The 22,722-nt window shown below is 36.3% G+C and overlaps 1 non-coding gene across 1 annotated transcript; it reads right to left on the reverse strand.

Annotated features, from left to right (window-relative positions):
* Nucleotides 1–352: 352 nt before the first annotated feature.
* Nucleotides 353–459, reverse strand: LOC121204205 (small nucleolar RNA R71). The gene has a single exon (XR_005899134.1). It is a non-coding gene; the product is annotated as a small nucleolar RNA R71 (small nucleolar RNA).
* Between the last annotated feature and the right edge of the window lie 22,263 nt (nt 460–22,722).

Here is a 22,722-nt window from a genome sequence, read left to right on the forward strand (position 1 = left end):
TTATGCTAAACCTAGTTTAACAGGAACTAAATCAAGTATAGTTAGACCTGCTGTTGTTGCGAATAATTTTGAACTGAAACCTAACATGATTCAAATGATACAACAGTTTGTTCAGTTTGATGGTTTGCAGGACGAGGATCCAAACACTCATTTAGAGAATTTTCTGGAATTCTACGACACTTTTAATATCAATGGCATTTCTGACGATGCCATTCGCCTTTGGTTGTTTCCCTTTTTATTGAGGAATAAGGCTAAACAGTGGTTAAACTCATTACCACGAGGGTCAATGACAACTTAAGAACAAATGACCGAAAATTTTTTGCTTTAATATTTTCCACCGGTTAAAATGACTAAATTAAGGAATGATATCTCTTCTTTTGTGCAGATGGATTTAGAAACACTTTATGATGCATGGGAGAGAGACAAGGACTTATTGAGAAGATGCCATTACCATGGGTTACCTCTTTGGCTACAGGTCCAGACTTTCCACAACGGTTTGAATCCCTCGACTAGACAAATGATTGCCACAGCTGTTGGTGGAACCATCAATAATAAGACACCTGAAGATGCTTATGAGTTTATAGAGGAGATGTAACACCCCTATCCCGTAACTGTCGCCGGAATAGGTAAGGGGCATTACCGGACTTGTAACTCATGTCAGAACAGTAAAATTTTGAACTTTTTCTTGAAATAAAGATCATTCATTTAAATAAGTACTAAGCACAGCCAGGGATAAAATTTAAACTTCTCTAAGGAAACATTCAAAAGATGCCATTTTCGCATGGCTTATATACATTAACCAAAAATATTCTTCCGCCACTAGTCTATTCTATACATGCCATAAAATAATTCTAAACATAACAGTAACAAGCAGTGGATAGTGATAGTGTGCCTAGTTGCTGACGACCCCCGAGCCTGTAGCTTCGCAATGAGATCTATAAAACAGAGAAAACAAAGTAAATGGAGTAAGCATTACAATGCTTAGTAAGTTTTAAGCAGTGTCAACAGATAACAATCAAATTATAACATAGTTGTTCGTATTTTTATTTCACTCTTCCTTCGGGCATACCATCCCTTTACCGAATATGTACATCTCATCATATACAATAGGCAGATAAACTTTCACATAAAAGTGAGCTCATGTGACATAGATATATTGTATGATTTCACATAACCTCTCACACTGATCCGAAGTCACATAATCATAAGTATAGTCTCATAGATTGCTCTCGTATGCATCACATTACTACCTTATGATTTAGTTCAAATCAAGCTCACATATAAACTTGGAGTACATACCTGTTTAACCTTTCGCATTGAATATATTTATAAGCAATTCTTATTACAAAGTCTTATAGCTTTAACCTCTACTCGGATTATCGACGAGACCTTTAGCTCAGACGAAATCTCCACATGAAGTTATCGGGTCTTACCCGGACATAATCTCCACACGTAGTCATCGGGTCTTACCCGGAATATATTTCCAAGTTTCATGTACATTTAATCACATGTTACAACATTCACATTGACTGTCATATTTGTAATTCATTTGCCTCATCAAATATCTAATAATACACACCTTTCACCGTTTGTGATTTGGCCACAATATATATACGCATCTCATACATATCTCACATTAGCCATTTGGCTTTACCACATATCCATCTCATACACGTTTCGCATTAGCCATTCGGCTTTACCTCATATCTATCTCATACACATTTCGCATTAGCCATTCGGCCTTACCACATATATACATGTTCACATTCATCACATTGGCCATTCGGCCTTATCACACATACGCATGTTCACATTCATCACATTTAATCCTAAATCAAAATATAAATTTTCATGTATTCACATCACAATTATCCAAATATACTTCACATACCACATATACTTTCACGTATACACTTTGTCTTGGCTGAATCTACATCTATCATTTTCCAATGAATAATTCAATTTCATGCCATACTATCATTTCATATTCGAATACTTATAAACTTACAATTTCACAAATTTCAATATCAAAGATCCATCTATCACTCATATATCATTTTACAATATCACAATTTAGAATTCACGTATGGGTTTAATCAATAGCTTATGAGCAACTAAAACAAGTTTTATCAAGGTCTACAACATAATCTCAAATTCAGCACAAACTGTTTTTCCTGAGCAATAGTCACTAAATTATTTATAACTGGAGTTACAAAACTCCAAATCAATTGCCGTTAATTTTCCCTGAATATAGACTCATATATCTTCCATCCATAAAATTTTCAGAATTTTTTGTTTGGCCAATCAATACCATATTTTTCTTAAGATATCCCCTTTTTCACTGTTTGACTAATCTGCCCACTCTTCACTATGAATCAAATTTCTCATTTTACAGAATTCAAAATGTGTTGTATTTGATTTCATTTGAAACTAGACTCATTAAGGAGTCTAAGAATATAAATTTTATCTTATAAATTTTTTTTTACAATTTATAATGATTTTCTAAAAACAGAACAGGGGATTTCGGAGTCATTCTGACACCGTCTCACACAACTTTAAATATCTCTTTATAGGAAATTTCTTTGCTCACAAGGTCTCTTTTATAAGAAACTAGACTAATTAAGCTTTGATTACATATTTTATTCAGCCTATAATTCCACACCAACAATTTATGGTGATTATCTAGAATCACGTTACTGCTGCTGTCCTAAGCAAATTATTACAATTTGCTCTTAAATTTTCAAGTCCAAACACTTATGAACTTACCATTTGAGTTTAAAACATATCATGGCCCCATCATACCTTATTAAATCAACTCATTATGTCCTATTATGATTGAATTTACTCAACGTTTAATCACTTAAAACTTACTTCGGATGTTGTCGAACGATTTCGGCAGCTATTCGATCACTTTTTCCTTTCCTTTATCCAACTTTGGTCCTCTAAGCTCTTGAGCTAATTCAAACAAATTTAACTTATTAAAGTCTCATTATGCTAGCTTATGTGTGAATATGACAAGGAGTTTGATAGGTTATATGGCCACCTTTAACTCAAATACAAAATGGTCATACGCATTTTTAATCACATTGAGCAATTTAATACAATTAATCTAACATTTCTTCATGTGCACCTTGATGACCGAATACATGCAACATCAATCTATCTCATGTGGCCGAATATGCATGTCTATGTTGAGGCCAATTATATGCTTAACACTTCCTACAAATATGGTTACTTGTATTGACTACATACCATTTTGTTTCAAGTTCAAAACTCGGCTAATACACATATATACACTAGTAATCAAATATTAACATTTGCACTTCACCTTACTACCATTTTTCATCCAAATAACATGAACACAACCATATTTCTCTTCTACTTCCTACCATGGCCGAATGCATCAAGACACCATACCATTTCAATTTCGGTCATGGGTTAAACAAAGAAATTAATGTCTAACTCAAAAATGCTAAAAAGAAAATCCAAGAGTCATCAATCCACCATCACATGTATCATTACAAAGCTTCACATTTAGCATGCAAATGACATCAACACAAATCCACCTTAGCCGAAACTTAACTCATCTTCATGCCTCATCACCACAACATCACACACCAACCAAGAAGACAACACCCATGGCCGAATATCATCTCCATCACATAGCAAAGATTTAAACCATGGGCTAGGTAGAACTCAAGCTAACAACTAAAAACATGCATGAATCTCATGGAACAACATCAAACATACCTCCTTCTAAACACCAACAAACAGAACATGAAGTAAGAAAATCCTATTCTTCTTCCTTCCTCCTTAGAATTTTCGGCCAAAAGAAATGTTAAAGGATGGACACTTTTTTCTTTCTTTGTTTTCATCACCTTCCATCTCCTTATTTTATTACTAACCCTTTATTTTATCATTTCTAACATAAAGCATTAACACAACAAGTTTATGACATGCTTTACCCATAACATTTTGTCCACCCTCATTGTCATGGCCGGCCACTACTTTCTTAAGTGGGGAAATTGACATGCAAGTCCACCCTTTTGATTACATGCACTAATAGATCCTTATAGATTAACCTATCACATTCCAAAAGTGTCACACATAAGTCCTATTAGCTGAATTCACATGCAATCGACTAAATCGAAGCTTAAAACTTCCACACATTCATATTCACATATTTTAGACAATAAATATCATATTCAAATAATTTGGTGACTCGGTTTAGCGGTCCCGAAACCGCTTTCCGACTAGGGTAAATTTAGGGGTGTCACAACTCTTCCCCTCTTTAGGGATTTTCATCCCCGAAAATTTCTACCGATGCATAGTTTAGGATAACGTCCTCTTATTGAATTATATTCATATAAACATTAGCTCATCGATAGCAATTGTAATTCATTATTGATTTCGCATCGATCTATAAAATCATTTTCTTATCTTAAAACAAATACATAAACATTTCTACAAGTATGCACATATATCTCATTTTCTTGATTTCATAAGCAATAATCACTTAATTTAATTCACAAATGCATTTCAAACACATATTAAGCACATATTAACATGTATAATTCACATCATCAACCCATATATTTGTAACCCCCATTTTCATTCATGTATAAGCTGTAACCTGACCGAAAGTACACATATACTCAAACATCCCAATAAATATCCTTTATAACTCCATCATATCTCACTATTCGACTTAACCTATTTCCAACAGAAAATCAACTTCCACATACCTGAACATTGAATTCATTTAGCACATTCAATCACCGTTAACGATACCCGTATATAATCGATTTGGCATCAAGCCTCATATAGTATACCGGCATGGGATTTATTTTAGCACATAACCCATATATCCAAAATTATCAGCATTCATCAAAAATTCTTACAGACTTTCAAATGTCGAACTTAATCGAAATAATTTCTTGAATATGATTAACAAAAAAATAGGGGTCATTTAGCAATAGCACATATGACTTCATATACCAAGCATTCCATAGACTAAATCCGTAACACATTTATAACATGAATTCATTTCTTAACAACATATCCACCATCTTTTTACGTATTCACTTATTTAGTATACATAGCATAATATAATATGAACTCACAAATTTTTACTTTCATTTGATTTTCACATACCTTCCGTACATACCTGTATCACTTATTTTGATCTTACTTAATTTATTATCTTAAATATACCCGTTGAATCATTCGAAATCATTACGGATACTCATTAAGCACATATAGCTCTTACAATGCCGTATCCTAGATATGGTCTTACATATTCTCACATATCGAGCCGATGCCATGTCCCAGACATGGTCTTACACACTATCTCAAATCAATGCCTTCATCCCAGACGAGGTCTTACATGAATTCCACTTCACACACTTAGTGCCCACTGACCGATCTCGCACTCATAGTGCTCGGTTAAAGGAATTCGCACACACACAGTGCCTCTAATCATTCACACACATAGTGCTCTTATTCATTCGTTATTACATATTGAAATGACTTAACCAAGTCTATAAACATCATGTATGTACACTTTTAAACATATCATCTCATTTAAATTTGAATTCGTATAGCAATGAACACTTAAACTTTGCTCAAATTACCAGCACGATGCCTACTAGGCACGAAGGCCCGAATACACGTCACCAGCATGATTGCTCTTCGGGACCTAGCCCGGATATAACACCAGCACGAATGCTCTTCGGGGTTTAGCACGGATATATCACTAGCACGAATGCTCTTCGGAACTTAGCCCGGATACATCACTAGCACGAATGCTCTTCGGGACTTAGTCCGGATACATCACTAGCATGAATGCTCTTCGGGACTTAGCCCGGATATATCACTAGCATGAATGCTCTTCGGAACTTAGTCCGGATACATCACTAGCATGAATGCTCTTCGGGACTTAGCCCGGATATATCACTAGCACGAATGCTCTTCAGAACTTAGTCCGGATACATCACTAGCATGAATGCTCTTCGGGACTTAGCCCGGATATATCACTAGCACGAATGCTCTTCGGAACTTAGTCCGGATATATCACTCTCAATTCTCATGTACATATACACATATAGCAATACACATTAGTATATCATTTACATTACTTGAATACAAACACAACATGCTTATCGACCATTCAACTTCCAGTTCCATAGCCATATACAAAAATCACATTTATAGTCATAACACTCTTTCAAAATTGTATCACTTATACCCTTATAATTCAATCCAAATCGAAATTCAAATACGAGTACATGATACGTACCTGATCAACTTAATAATTTAGGCATACTTAAGTGAAGTTATATCGCAATTTCTCATAGTCAGAAGCTTGTTACAACTCGATCGGGATCAAGATTCATTACAATACAGCAAACACATTTTAATAGTCAAAAATCATCACACTATCATCTTATCACTTTATGGCATGTATAAATAGACTCACGCGTGCTACGTTAGTCCTAGAATTGACTAAACCGTAGCTCTGATACCAATAAAATGTAACACCCCTATCCCGTAACCGTCACCGGAATAGGTAAAGGGCATTACCGGACTTGTAACTCATGTCAGAACAGTAAAATTTTGAACTTTTTCTTGAAATAAAGATCATTCATTTATATAAGTACTAAGCACAGCCAGGGATAAAATTTAAACTTCTCTAAGTAAACATTCAAAAGATGCCATTTTCGCATGGCTTATATACATTAACCAAAAATATTCTTCCGCCACTAGTCTATTTTATACATGCCATAAAATAATTCTAAACATAACAGTAACAAGCAGTGGATAGTGATAGTGTGCCTAGTTCCTGACGATCCCCGAGCCTGTAGCTTCGCAATGAGATTTATAAAACAGAGAAAACAAAGTAAACGGAGTAAGCATTACAATGCTTAGTAAGTTTTAAGCAGTGTCAACAGATAACAATCAAATTATAACATAGTTGTTCGTATTTTTATTTCACTCTTCCTTCGGGCATACCATCCCTTTACCGAATATGCACATCTCATCATATACAATAGGCAGATAAACTTTCACATAAAAGTGAGCTCATGTGACATAGATATATTGTATGATTTCACATAACCTCTCACACTGATACGATGTCACATAATCATAAGAATAGTCTCATAGATTGCTCTCGTATGCATCACATAACTACCTTATGATTTAGTTCAAATCAAGCTCACATATAAACTTGGAGTACATACCTGTTTAACCTTTCGCATTGAATATATTTATAAGCAATTCTTATTACGAAGTCTTATAGCTTTAACCTCTACTCGGATTATCGGTGAGACCTTTAGCTCAGACGAAATCTCCACATGAAGTTATCGGGTCTTACCCGGACATAATCTCCACACGTAGTCATCGGGTCTTACCCAGAATATATTTCCAAGTTTCATGTACATTTAATCACATGTTACAACATTCACATTGACTGTCATATTTGTAATTCATTTGCCTCATCAAATATCTAATAATACACACCTTTCACCGTTTGTCATTTGGCCACAATATATATATACGCATCTCATACATATCTCACATTTGCCATTTGGCTTTACCTCATATCTATCTCATACACATTTCGCATTAGCCATTCGGCCTTACCACATATATACATGTTCACATTCATCACATTGGCCATTCGGCCTTATCACACATACGCATGTTCACATTCATCACATTTAATCCTAAATCAAAATATGAATTTTCATGTATTCACATCACAATTATCCAAATATACTTCACATACCACATATACTTTCACGTATACACTTTGTCTTGGCTGAATCTACATCTATCATTTTCCAATGAATAATTCAATTTCATGCCATACTATCATTTCATATTCGAATACTTATAAACTTACAATTTCACAAATTTCAATATCAAAGATCCATCTATCACTCATATATCATTTTACAATATCACAGTTTAGAATTCACGTATGGGTTTAATCAATAGCTTATGAGCAACTAAAACAAGTTTTATCAAGGTTTACAACATAATCTTAAATTTAGCACAAGCTATTTTTCCTGAGCAATAGTCACTAAATTATTTATAACTGGAGTTACAAAACTCCAAATCAATTGCCGTTAATTTTCCCTGAATATAGACTCATATATCTTCCATCCATAAAATTTTCAGAATTTTTGGTTTGGCCAATCAATTCCAGATTTTTCTTAAGGTATCCCCTTTTTCACTGTTTGACTAATCTGCCCACTCTTCACTACGAATCAAATTTCTCATTTTACAGAATTAAAAATGTGTTGTATTTGATTTCATTTGAAACTAGACTCATTAAGGAGTATAAGCATATAAATTTTATCTTATAACCATTTTTTTACAATTTATAATGATTTTCTAAATACAGAACAGGGGATTTCGGAGTCATTCTGACACCATCTCACACAACTTTAAATATCCCTTTATAGGAAATTTCTTTGCTCACAAGGTCTCTTTTATAAGAAACTAGACTAATTAAGCTTTGATTACATATTTTATTCAGCCTATAATTCCACACCAACAATTTATGGTGATTATCTAGAATCACGTTACTGCTGCTGTCCTAAGCAAATTATTACAATTTGCTCTTAAATTTTCAAGTCCAAACACTTATGAACTTACCATTTGAGTTTAAAACATATCATGTCCCCATCATACCTTATTAAATCAACTCATTATGTCCTATTATGATTGAATTTACTCAACGTTTAATCACTTAAAACTTACCTCGGATGTTGTCGAACAATTTCGGCGGCTATTCGATCACTTTTTCCTTTCCTTTATCCAACTTTGGTCCTCTAAGCTCTTGAGCTAATTCAAACAAATTTAACTTATTAAAGTCTCATTATGCTAGCTTATGGCCGACTATGACAAGGAGTTTGATAGGTCATATGGCCACCTTTAGCTCAAATACAAAATGGTCATACGCATTTTTAATCACATTGAGCAATTTAATACAATTAATCTAACATTTCCTCATGTGCACCTTGATGACCGAATACATGCAACATCAATCTATCTCATGTGGCCGAATATGCATGTCTATGTTGAGGCCAATTATATGCTTAACACTTCCTACAAATATGGTTACTTGTATTGACTACATACCATTTTGTTTCAAGTTCAAAACTTGGCTAATACATATATATACACTAGTAATCAAATATTAACATTTGCACTTCACCTTACTACCATTTTTAATCCAAATAACATGAACACAACCATATTTCTCTTCTACTTCCTACCATGGCCGAATGCATCAAGACACCATACCATTTCAATTTTGGTCATGGGTTAAACAAAGAACTTAATGTCTAACTCAAAAATGCTAAAAAGAAAATCCAAGATTCATCAATCCACCATCACATGTATCATTACAAAGCTTCACATTTAGCATGCAAATGACATCAACACAAATCCACCTTAGCCGAAACTTAACTCATCTTCATGCCTCATCACCACAACATCACACACCAACCAAGAAGACAACACCCATGGCCGAATATCATCTCCATCACATAGCAAAGATTTAAACCATGGGCTAGGTAGAACTCAAGCTAACAACTAAAAACATGCATGAATCTCATGGAACAACATCAAATATACCTCCTTCTAAACACCAACAAACCGAACATGAAGCAAGAAAATCCTCTTCTTCTTCCTTCCTTCTTAGAATTTTCGGCCAAAAGAAATGTTAAAGGATGGACACTTTTTTCTTTCTTTGTTTTCATCACCCTCCATCTCCTTATTTTATTACTAACCCTTTATTTTATCATTTCTAACATAAAGCATTAACACAACATGTTTATGACATGTTTTACCCATAACATTTTGTCCACCCTAATTGTCATGGCCGGCCACTACTTTCTTAAGTGGGGAAATTGACATGCAAGTCCACCCTTTTGATTACATGCACTAACAGATCCTTATAGATTAACCTATCACATTCCAAAAGTGTCACACATAAGTCCTATTAGCTGAATTCACATGCAATCGACTAAATCGAAGCTTTAAACTTTCACACATTCATATTCACATATTTTAGACAATAAATATCATATTCAAATAATTTGGTGACTCGGTTTAGCGGTCCCGAAACCGCTTTCCGACTAGGGTCACTTTAGGGGTGTCATAGGAGATGTCACTGAATAATTATCAGTGGCAAGTGATGAGGACAAAGCCAACCAAGGCAGCCGACGTTTTTAACGTCGACTTAGTTACTATATTGGTGAATCAGGTGGAACTACTGAATAAAAAGATTGATGGTTTACTTGGTTCTATACAGGTAGATCCAGTAATGCAATACGATGTAAGGGAAGGTGGAATGAGCAATCTAGAATTTCCATCCTACGGCCCCAAAATAATCCTTACAGTAACACTTACAATGCAGGTTGGAGAAATCACCCAAATTTCTTATGGGAAGGCCAAGGGAATCAAAGGCCACCACCCCCTCCAGGCTTCCAACAACAATCTTACCAGTAAGAGAAAAAACTGAACCTTGAGGAGATGATGAAAAAATTTATTTCAGCAGTAGAAAACCATTTTCAAAACACTGAAACTGCACTTAAAAATCATCAAGCATCAATTCAAGGACTCGAGAATAAAATTGGGCAACTGGCTAAGATGATTTCAGAGAGACCACTAGGGAGCCTACCGAGCAATACTGAACCCAATCCAAAAGAACATGTGAAAGCAGTTACATTAAGGAGTGGGAAGGTATTAGCTGAATCTGAAAAGAAGCTATCACCAGAATCTGACAAAAACGAAGGAGAGGATGTAAAACCCGAAAATAATGAAAATTCAGTGCCAAGGGAATATAAACCACCAATCCCATATCCAGTAAAGTTGAAGAAAGACCGCATGGATGCATAATTCAGTAAATTTCTTGAACTCTTTAAGCAATTACATATTAACTTACCTTTTGTTGAAGCTATCTCGCAGATGCCTACATACGCAAAATTTTTGAAGGAGCTTCTAACAAATAAGAGGAAATTTGAAGAGTTGTCCATGGTAGAACTAAATGAGAAATGCTTAGAAATACTCCAAAATAAACTTCCAACCAAATTAAAAGATCCAGGAAGTTTTACTATTCCCTATTTAATTGGTAGTTTAAATGTTGAAAAGGCAACAGCTAGCTCGAGCAAGAACTCCATGGTGCCACCTCAAGGTCCTGTCACTCGAGCTCGAGCCAAGGTGTTTAAAGAATCTATCATAGCTTTTGTGGCTCAACTTTGGGATGAAACACTATTAGGACGTTCTGAGAAAGCTTATCCAAGCTCTTTGAATTTACCGTGCAATTGCCTACAAGTCTAGTTCAGCTCACCGAGCTCACCACCAGCTCAAGTTAGCTCATATTTAGCTCAAAACCAGCTCACTTCCAGTTCCCCAGCTCGAGTCCAGCTCACTACCAACTCACGAGTCCAACCCCAGCTCGGTTTTAGCTTATGAGCTAAACTTCAGCTCATAAAGTCCAACTTTGACTTCATTTATTTGCTATTGACTTAAATTTAATAAGTCTATTAAAAGTTATTTAATATGCTATATAATAAATTGTGTTCATATTAGTAGTATTAATTATGTTTTAACATGCTTAGTTGGTGTTGATTAAATTTAGCAACAGCCGAATTTAATTCTTTTACTTGTGTTCACATTAACCGAAATTTTCACATGTCTTGTGTAGGATCACTAATGGACACATGAGGTTTGAAGAGACATCACTTTTGGAGGGTGCATGGACGGCTAAGGTGCATGGACACTCAAGAAACATAAATCAGTTAAATGCATTAATGACAAGGTACATTGATTCCAAAGGACTATTGAATGACCAAGATCCATGAATGTTGTGCTACCTCTTCATCTACACAAGTGACTATTCGATCAAAGGGACATAATACATGCATGAGATGGTTGGCTGAATGACTTCCTCTATGAATCTCTACATTGTGTTCACACAACAAGTCCTTTTGGTTCACCATGTTCACACCTATGGACTCTTTAGGTTACGGCATTCACACCTATTTTGGCCCTTGGAGTATCACCATTTAATTCATGACTTTTGGCTAAAGGTTGTCACTTAATTGATTCATTAAACAAGGGAGGCCAAACCTAGCAAGTGACCCTTGGAGCTTCGTTCATTCACTTGTCATTTCTTAAGTATGAAGCATTCACAATTCATGTTCCATAGTCGAATCTAGTCATGCACATTAATGATTAATTTTCTAGAATTTTATTTTACTTAATTTGTAAGTATGAAAGGCCATTCGGCTACCTAGACTATAGGCCTATAAATACTTGTTAACTTTTCATGTAAAAGAACTCTTTGGCTCTTTGTGACGCAACTTTTTCTCCATTTCATTCAAATATTCGATTGGCTTTCCTAGTGATCTAGTTGTGTCAACCGTTTCCTTTGTCGAACCTGAACTTATCACTACCCGTAGTGTGGCGTTCAAACATACCGAGGTTCCTATCTTGTTAGATAGTGGGTCGAAGTTTCCTTACCAATTCCTAAACCGAACTAAAAGGGCTTAAAAACAACGGGTCGATACCAAATCGGTATTGGTTCTTGTAAGCACCCTTATTAGTTCAAACTCGTTTCTTCTTTACCAATTCGTACCTAAACCGACCAATTCATCCATACCCTTTCGATTATACCAATTCATTCATACCATTTCGTTCATACCACTCTTACCATTTAGACCATTCCTTCAACTCAACTAAACCTAACGTAACTTCTTGTCAACGATCGGGCAATCACTAATACGACTCGACTCACTCGAGGCAGATCGTATCATCTGGTATCAGAGCTAGTAAAACGAGAAGTTCGTATGACGAAATCATCTCCGGGATAGTCCAAGTGTACTCGAGTAAGTAAAAAAAAAGAGTAAAAGAAGAAAAAAAATTTGCTTTGTGAAATTCAAGTACTATGTTGTATTTAGCATTTTAGTAGTTTATAAACAATATATATATATACAAAAAAAAATTACTTCATGAAATTCAAGTATTACATTGTAATTATCAATTTAGTAGTTAAAAAAAAGTATATAAAAAAAATTCGAAAAAAATTCAAAAAAAAGGGTGTTTATGCAATTCGATTGTTATTTGAACGTCAAGCTTTGATTTGATATTGTTCCTGATCCATCTTCTATTCTACTATCCCTAATCATATACACGCCACACTTTTAACCCAATTCCCTACTATTTTAGCCTACCCTAAACCGAATACATCAATCTCTTGTTACCCCTTTTGAACAGACCACCTAGACCAAGGACTAAGCCTTAACGAATCTGCTTACGAAATCACGAGAAAAGGTTAAAAGAGGTAAAAGGCATGAGAGTTGTAAGTGCAATAGAGTGGAGGTAAAAGCCTAATCTCGAGTGTAAACACGAGTGTGAGAGAATCATCTTCCTTTTCCTTTTCAAGAGATTGTGAGGCTTTGTGGTAAGGTTTACTTTAACAAAAAAAAAATAAAATTAATGTCACAAGAGTCAAATCACAACATAGAATATCGTCCGGCAAGACAACCCATTCGCAACGTCCCCAACTTAAACATGCAAGCCTTATTACGATAAATGGAGCGACTCCTAGAATATCGTCCGGCAAGACAACCCATTCGCAACGTCCCCAACTTAAACATGCAAGCCTTATTACGATAAATGGAGCGACTCCTAAATTGAAGGCTCAATCCCATCAAAGATCGTTTGTTCCAAGTTGAAACGAGTGGCCAACGTGAAAGAACTCCTGAGGTGGTTACACCAAGACGGGAGAGGCCAAATAAAAATCGGGGAAGACGAAGGGTCCAAGACGATGAAGCAAACAACCTTAGTGATCTTGAGAGTGAACAATAATCCACTGCTAGTTTTCATCGAAAGGAACCACGACAACGAGGTTGAAGGTGTGAAGATGACGATCTCAAGAACATCAAGCTGTCCATTCCACCGTTTCAAGGTAGATCAGATTCGGAGGCCTATCTTGAGTGGGAAAAAAAGATAGAGTTGGTGTTCTATTGTCATAATTATTCCGAAAATAAAAAGGTGAAACTAACAGTAATAGAATTTTCGGACTACGCCATGATTTGGTGGGAACAACTAACCACTAGTCGGAGGCGTAACGGTGAACGTCCTATTTCTACATGGACAGAAATGAAGGTGGTGATGAGGCGACGATTTATCCCTGCGTACAACCACCGAGAGTTGTACCAAAAACTCCAAAATCTCACGCAAGGGTCCAAAAGCGTCGATGACTACTACAAAGAGATGGAAATCGTGATGATTCGGGCGGATGTGCAAGAAGACCCCGAAGCAACATTGGCTCGATTCTTGGCTGGTCTAAATCGAGATATAGCAAATGTAGTGGAATTACAACACTATATTGAAGTGGTTGATATGGTCCATATGGCCATCAAGGTGGAAAGACAACTCAAAAGAAAAGGCCCTAGTCGAGGGTTTCCCACTTCCAACCCTTCAAACTGGAGCCAAGGATCGAGTAAAGGACCTTCCAATCCTTGAGGGAAGGAGACCACGGTACCTCCAAAAACCAACAAGCCCATCACCGAAGTGAACAAAGGCAAAGCACCCAAATCGTCATACAATCAAAATCGAGATATTAAGTGATTTAAGTGTCTCGGAAGAGGCCACATAGCAAGCCAATGCCCAAATTGAAGGACCATAGTGTTGCAAGCCGATGGCGAGATCAAAACGGAGGATGAGGGGGAGAAAGAATCTGAATTGACTTCCGAAGTCGAGGAGGACGTAGAACAACCCATGGAAAGAGAACTACTTGTTGTAAAACGAAATCTAAGTCTCCAAGGCGCTGAGAATGATCTCCAACGAGAGAATATTCTCCACACTCGATGCCAAGTTAGAGGCAAAGTCTGTAGTGTCATCATCGACGGAGGCAGCTATACCAATGTAGCAAGTACGATGATGGTTGAAAGACTTGGTCTGCCGACAACCAAGCATCCGAGCCCATACAAACTCCAATGGCTCAATGATGGAGGAGAACTTAAGGTAACAAATCAAGTACTTGTCTCATTCATCATTGGTAAGTACTCGGATGAAGTTCTTTGTGACGTCGTAACAATGTATGTAGGGCATCTACTACTTGCTCGACCATGGCAGTTTGATAGTCGAGTTCAACACAATGGGTATACCAACCGGTATACTTTCAAATTTATAGGAAAAAATGTGACTTTGGCGCCGCTATCTCCCAAACAAGTGTATGAAGACCAACTCAAGCTAAAAGCTTCTGTCGAGCAAATAAGAGAAAATGCAAAAGAAAACTACAATAAAATAAAAGAAGAGAAAATTAAGAAAAAGAAAACAAAAGAGAGTGAAAAGAAAATCAATAAAGGAAAAGAAGAAAAAGAATAGAAAATTGAAAAAATGAGTGTATATGCAAAAACAAGTGAAGTGAGAAAAGCATTGACGATGAATCGAACTATTCTTGTACTTTTGTACAAGGAAACATTATTTTCTACTAACGAATTTCCCGATACCCTACCCTCTCCTATTTTTGTCTTTATTGCAGGAATTCAAAGACGTCTTTCTGAAAGAAATCCTGAGTGGACTTCCACCACTTCGTGGAATCGAGCATCAAATTGATTTTGTGCCGGGAGCAGTTATTCCAAATCGACCTGCTTACCGAGCCAATCGGAGGAAACCTAAGAACTGCAAAGACAAGTTAATGAATTGATAGAAAAAGGCTATATCTGTGAGAGCCTAAGTCCCTGTGCTGTTCCCATACTATGGGTACCGAAGAAGGATAGAACATGGCGCATGTGCGTGGATTGCCGAGCCATTAACAAAATAACGATCAAATACCGTCATCCCATTCCTCGCTTAGATGACATGTTAGATGAACTTAGTGGAGCCAAAGTATTCTCAAAAATCGACTTGAAAAGTGGCTACCACCAAATCTAGATGCGAGAGGGAGACGAATGGAAAACGGCATTCAAGACCATGCACGGGTTATACGAATGGTTGGTTATGCCTTTTGGCCTTACCAATGCTCCAAGTACGTTCATGAGACTAATGAACTATGTATTAAGGTCTTTCATCGGTAAGTTTTTTGTGGTGTATTTTGACGATATTTTGATCTATAGCAAATCCATGGAAGATCATGTAAGGCATCTCAAGTCTATTTTGGAAGTTTTACGGAAAGAGACGTTATATGCTAATTTAAAGAAATGTTCTTTTTGTTCTAACAAAACTATCTTTCTAGGTTTTGTAGTTAGTGTGGATGGTCTCGAGGTAGACCAAGAGAAGATTAAGGCCATACAAGATTGGCCAAGGCCTACGAACGTTTCGCAAGTCCGAAGTTTCCATGGCCTAGCAAGCTTCTACCGACGATTTGTTCCGAATTTCAATACTATTACTGCTCCACTTACGAGTGTTATTAAGAAAAATTCTTCTTTCATTTGGAACGATGAGCAAGAGAGTTCATTTATTAAAATTAAAAATTTTCTTACTAACGCACCTTTGCTTGCCCTTCCAGATTTCTCGAAGACTTTTGAGATCGAGTGCAATGCTTCGGGCGTTGGAATCGAGGCTATTTTAACACAAGATGGTCACCTTGTGGCTTACTTTAGCGAGAAAATCAGCAGAGCCGTACTCAACTACCTGGTGTACGATAAAGAGATGTACGCGCTTATACGGGCCCTTGAGACATGGCAACATTACTTGTGGCCAAAAGAGTTTGTTATTCACTCCGATCATTAAGCCTTGAAACACATTAAAGGCCAGCACAAATTGAACCGCCGCCATGCAAAATGGGTCGAATTTCTAGAGTCATTTCCGTATGTCATTAAATACAAGAAAGGTAAAGATAATATAGTGGCTGATGCACTCTCAATAAGGTATACCTTATTATCGTATTTAGATTCCAAAATTCTTGGTTTTGCATTATTAAAAGATGCTTATGTTAACGATTCTGATTTTGGTGAGATATTTGTTGCTTGCGAGAAATGTTCTTTTGAAAAATTTTATAGGTACGAGGGCTATCTATTTCGAGAAGGCGAACTTTGCATTCCCTGTGGATATGTTCGAGATCTCTTAGTGTATGAAGCACATAGCGGTGGTCTCATGGGACACTTTGGGGTCAATAAGACGCTAGCCACTCTCCAGGAACATTTTTATTGGCCGAGGATGCGAAAGGACGTGGAGCGAGTTTGTGAAAGGTGTATAGCCTGTAAAATGGCTAAGTCAAAAGTTCAACCCCATGGCTTATATATACCATTGCCAATTCCGAAAGCACCATGGGTTGACATTTCCATGGACTTTGTCCTTGGCCTTCCGCGCACAAAAACGGGGAAGGACTCTATCTTTGTCGTTGTTGATAGATTCTAAAAAATGTCACATTTTATTGCTTGTACTAAGACTGATGATGCTGTTCATGTTACAAATTTGTTTTTCAGGGACATCGTCAGACACCATGGCATTCCCCGTATGATTGTGTCGGACCGAGATGCTAAATTTTTAAGTCACTTTTAGAGGTTCTTGTGGGGAAAATTAGGGACCAAACTTCTATTTTCGACCACCTGCCACCCCCAAACCGATGGCCAAACGGAAGTTGTCAATAGAGTCCTATCTTTATTGCTCCGCGCCATCATTCAAAAGAATTTGAAGTCATGGGAGGACTATCTATCACATATTGAATTTGCGTACAATCGTTCTGTCCATTCCGAGACATAATTTTCACCTTTTGAAATTGTCTATGGGTTTAATCCCTTGACACCTTTAGATTTATTGCCTTTTCCTACTGATCAGTTTGTCCATGCAGATGCTAAGCAAAAGGTGGACTTTGTCAAGGACTTACATAAGAAGGTGCGGGTGAATATTGAGGCTAGGACCGAGTCCTATACCTGTAATGTGAACAAAGGCCGAAAACGAGTAGTTTTTGAACCTGGAGAATGGGTTTGGGTTCATATACGCAATGAGCGTTTTCCATCCCAACGTAAATCTAAGCTTCTGCCTCGTGGAGACGGCCCTTTTTAGATCCTAGAGCGAATAAATGAAAATTCATATAAATTTTATTTGCCCGACGATTATAATGTTAGTGCTACTTTCAACATTTCTGATTTAACCCCTTTTGATGCAGATTCTAACTTGAGGACAAGTCATTTTAAAGAGGGGGAATGATGCGAGCATGCCCCACGCAACAGCTAGCTCGAGCAAGGACTCCATGGTGCTACCTCAAGGTCCTGTAACTCGAGCTCGAGCACTGGTTTTTAAAGAGTCTATCGCAGCTTTTGTGGCTCAACTTTGGGATGAAACACTATTAGGATGTTCTGAGAAAGCTTATTCCAGCTCTTTGAATTTACCGTACAATTGCCTGTAAGTCCAGTTCAGCTCACTGAGCTCACCACCAGCTCAAAACCAGCTCACTAGCTTGGAAATTCAGCTCACTTCCAGTTCCCCAGCTCGAGTCTAGCTCACTACCAGCTCACGAGTCCAAGCCCAGCTCGGTTTTAGTTCATGAGCTAAACTTTAGCTCATGAAGTCCAACTTTGACTTCATTTATTTGCTATTAACTTAAATTTAATAAATCTATTAAAAGTTATTTAATATGCTATATAATAAATTTTGTTCATATTAGTAGTATTAATTATGTTTTAACATGCTTAATTGGTGTTGATTAAATTTAGCCACAGCCAAATTTAATCTTTTTACTTGTGTTCACATTAACTGAAATTTTCACATGTCTTGTGTAGGATCACCAATGGACACATGAGGTTTGAAGAGACATCACTTTTGGAGGGTGCATGGATGGCTAAGGTGCATGGACACTCAAGATACATGAATCGGTTAAATGCATGAATGGCAAGGTACATTGATTCCAAAGGTTCATGAATGACCAAGATCCATGAATGTTGTGCTACCTCTTCATCTACAAAAGTGACTATTTGATTAAAGGGACATAATACATGCATGAGATGGTTGGCCGAATGACGTCCTCCATGAATCTCTACATTCTGTTAACACTGTGTTCACACAACAAGTCCTTTTGGTTCACTATGTTCACATCTATGGACTCTTCAGGTTACAACATCCACACCTATTTTGGCCCTTGGAGTATCACCATTTAATTCATGAATTTTGGCTAAAGGTTGTCACTTAATTGCTTCATTAAACAAGGGAGGCCGAACCTAGCAAGTGACCCTTGGAGCTTCATTCATTGACTTGTCATTTCTTAAGCATGAAGCATTCACAATTCATGTTCCATATCCGAATCTAGTCATGCACATTAAGGATTAATTTTCTAGAATTTTATTTTACTTAATTTGTAAGTATGAAAGGCCATTCGACTACCTAGACTATAGGCCTATAAATACTTGTTAACTTTCCATGTAAAAGAACTTTTTGGCTCTTTGTTAATGTTATGCTGCCAAAATTGTGAGGCAACTTTTTCTCCATTTCGTTCAAAGATTCGATTGTCTTTCCTAGTGATCTAGTTGTGTCAACCGTTTCCTTTGTCAAACCTGAACTTATCACTACCCGTAGTGTGGTGTTCAAACATACCGAGGTTCCTATCTTGTTAGATAGTGGGTCGAGGTTTCCTTACCAATTCCTAAACTGAACTAAAAGGGCTTAAAAACAATGGGTCGGTAACAAATCAGTATTGGTTCTTGTAAGCACCCTTATTAGTTCAAACTTGTTTCTTCTTTACCAATTCGTACCTAAACCGACCAATTCATTCATACCCCTTCGATCATACCAATTCATTCATACCATTTCGTTCATACCACTCTTACCATTTAGACCATTCCTTCAACTCAAACTAAACCTAATGTAACTTCTTGTCAACGATCGGGCAATCACTAATATGACTCGACTCACCCGAGGCAGATCTTATCAAAAACCTACTAGGATAAGTATTCAACTAGCTGATAGATATGTTAAATATCCTAGGGGAATTATTGAGGATGTGCTTGTTAAAGTAGATAAATTTATAGTCCCTATTGATTTTGTTGTGCTTGACATGGATGAGGATGTTGAGGTGCCTTTGATTTTAGGTCGTCCATTTTTAGCCACTGCTAGAGCTGTTATTGATGTGGGCGATGGTAAACTTGTGTTTAGAGTAGGTGACGAAGAGATTATTTTTAAAATTTATGATGCCATGAGATTTTCTAAGGAACAGGATGACTCATGTTATTTTATTGACTCTATTGATCGTGCTACTCAAGATTCTTTACAGGAAATCGTACATGAGGACACGCTGGAATTGTGTCTTGCCCAATGAGAGGAGGTAGATGATGATGATTTTGTGATAGGTAAGATAAAAGATGAACTAAATTCCAATGAACCGTCATTGAGATAGAAGAGCTACAAGGGTATTGAGGTAAATAATGAATAGAAATTAAAACCCTCTGTTGAAGAACCATAGTTTGGAATTATTTATTGAAGGAGCACAAAAGAGCCATATCTTGGAAGATTTCTAACATAAGAGGGATCAACCCTTCTTTTTGCACACATAAAATTTTAATGGAAGATAAATACAAACTCTGTGTGCAAACTCAAAGACAATTAAATCCTAATATGAAAGAAGTCGTAAAAGTCGAGGTAATTAAATTCCTAGATGCTGGAATTATTTATCCTATTTCTGACAGTTCTTGGGTAAGTCCTGTGCAGGTTGTTCCTAGGAAAGGAAGCATGACTATTGTAGCCAGTGAGAAGAACAAATTAAATCCAACGTGAACAGTCATGGGATGGAGAGTTTGCATTGACTATAGGAAATTGAACAATGCCACAAGAAAAGTGATGGTCGCAAAACTAACTAAAAATTAGACTAAGGCAAACGCACCTATCGAACAGTAGTATAGTCATGGTGAGACCAGAAATATCGTATCCACGATGACTAAAAGTACTAGTAATTACTATCCTTTTATTATCTAGCCTAAGAATTAAAGTGTGCTTTTAAAATAAAACTAATTATCTAAACTAAGAATGCACATGAAGTAAATTTGGGAAATACTTTTGGGAAAATTGATTGATTTAGACAATACCCAAGAAAGAATCCACCTAGACTTCACTTATTATTTGACTTTGAATTAGACGATTTATTCACTTGACTTGATCCGTAGAAATCCCTAAGTTATATTATTATCTCTCTCGAGACTAACAACGTCTAACCCTAGGTTGATTAATTGAAATATCTTTCTAATTAAAACCCCTAGTGTTGCATTAACTCGATCTATGGATTCCCTTATTAGGTTTGACCCTAATCCAGCAGATTTATGTTACCATATGTCTAGGGTGCAATCAACTCCGCTTAATTATACTAGATCTACTCTTAGACAGGGACTTTTGCTCCTCTGAATAAGCACATCAATACTTGAATCAATATCCTGGAATATTAAAGCAAGAATTAAGAACACATAATTAAGAACAAATCAAGTATTTATCATATAATTCAGAAAATAATAACAAGATTTGTCTTAGGTTTCATCCCCCTTAGGTATTTAGGGGGTTTAGTTTATATGTGTAAAAGAAAGCATCTTAGAAGAATAATAATAAAAAACATAAGAAAACCCAAAAACTCCTGAAGGAAATTGAAGGGAGATCTTCTGTAACACCCCGTACCCGAGACCGTCGCCGGAGTCGAACACGAGGTGTTAACAGACTTAATTCATTACTTAAACAGCTCAAACAATTTATTTTTAAAATTTTCAGTCAAGCTAGCAATCTGCGTCAAAGTCCCTTAAAAATTCATATCTCAAGTTCCAAAACTCAAAATCCAATTCTGTAAATTTTCCCTAAAACTAGACTCATATAAATATTTACTAATTTTTTTCTAGAATTTTTGGTCTAGCAAATTAGTACAATTTATTAGTTAAAGTCTCCCTGTTTCAGGGTTCGACTGCTCTGACCTCTGTGTATTACAAATCAGATATCTCCTTGTACAGAGTTTCAATGACTATGTCGTTTGTTTCTAATAAAACTATACTCAATAAGGAATCTGTACACATAAATCATGACTTATAATTATCTTTTAAAAATTTATGGTGAATTTCCAAAGTCAAAATAGGGGATCCAGAAATTGCTCTGGACCTGTTTCACAAAAATTTAAACATCTCATAAAATATAACTCATATACCTGTTTTGTTCCATCCATATGAAAATAGACTCATAATTATTCAATTCAATATTTTATTCATCATCTAATTGTATCTATACTATTTTTAATGATTTTTCAAACTCACATCACTGGTGCTGTCTGAATCTATTTTATGGTAAATTTTACCTATTTCATGGTTTCCATGGATTAGCTAGCAATTTAGAATACATAACACCAAATATGATCATGATTAGCCATTCCAATGGCTAATCATTACCAAGCATTTCCATACCACTCAATAACCATATCATAAGACCATATATACAAAATGATTATAATGCTATACATGCCATACTCAAAATATACAAGCCATTACGCCAAGATGGTATACGAATAGTGTGAGTGTGCCTCCGACCGTTCCCAATTTCTGAGCTGGCTTGTCAACACTACAAGGAATGAAAAGGAGGGAGTAAGCATAAATGCTTAGTAAGCTCACATGCAAAGAGCAAGTAACACAACTATATACGCAAACATAAAACATCATTTGCATAATCATCACCGAGACATTCATATCACATTTTCATTTATCATCTTACCATATTGTTGTTATATCGAGTTTTCAACCCGAG

The sequence above is a fragment of the Gossypium hirsutum genome, chromosome A07, assembly GCF_007990345.1.
Source record: "Gossypium hirsutum isolate 1008001.06 chromosome A07, Gossypium_hirsutum_v2.1, whole genome shotgun sequence".
Lineage (NCBI taxonomy): Eukaryota > Viridiplantae > Streptophyta > Magnoliopsida > Malvales > Malvaceae > Gossypium > Gossypium hirsutum.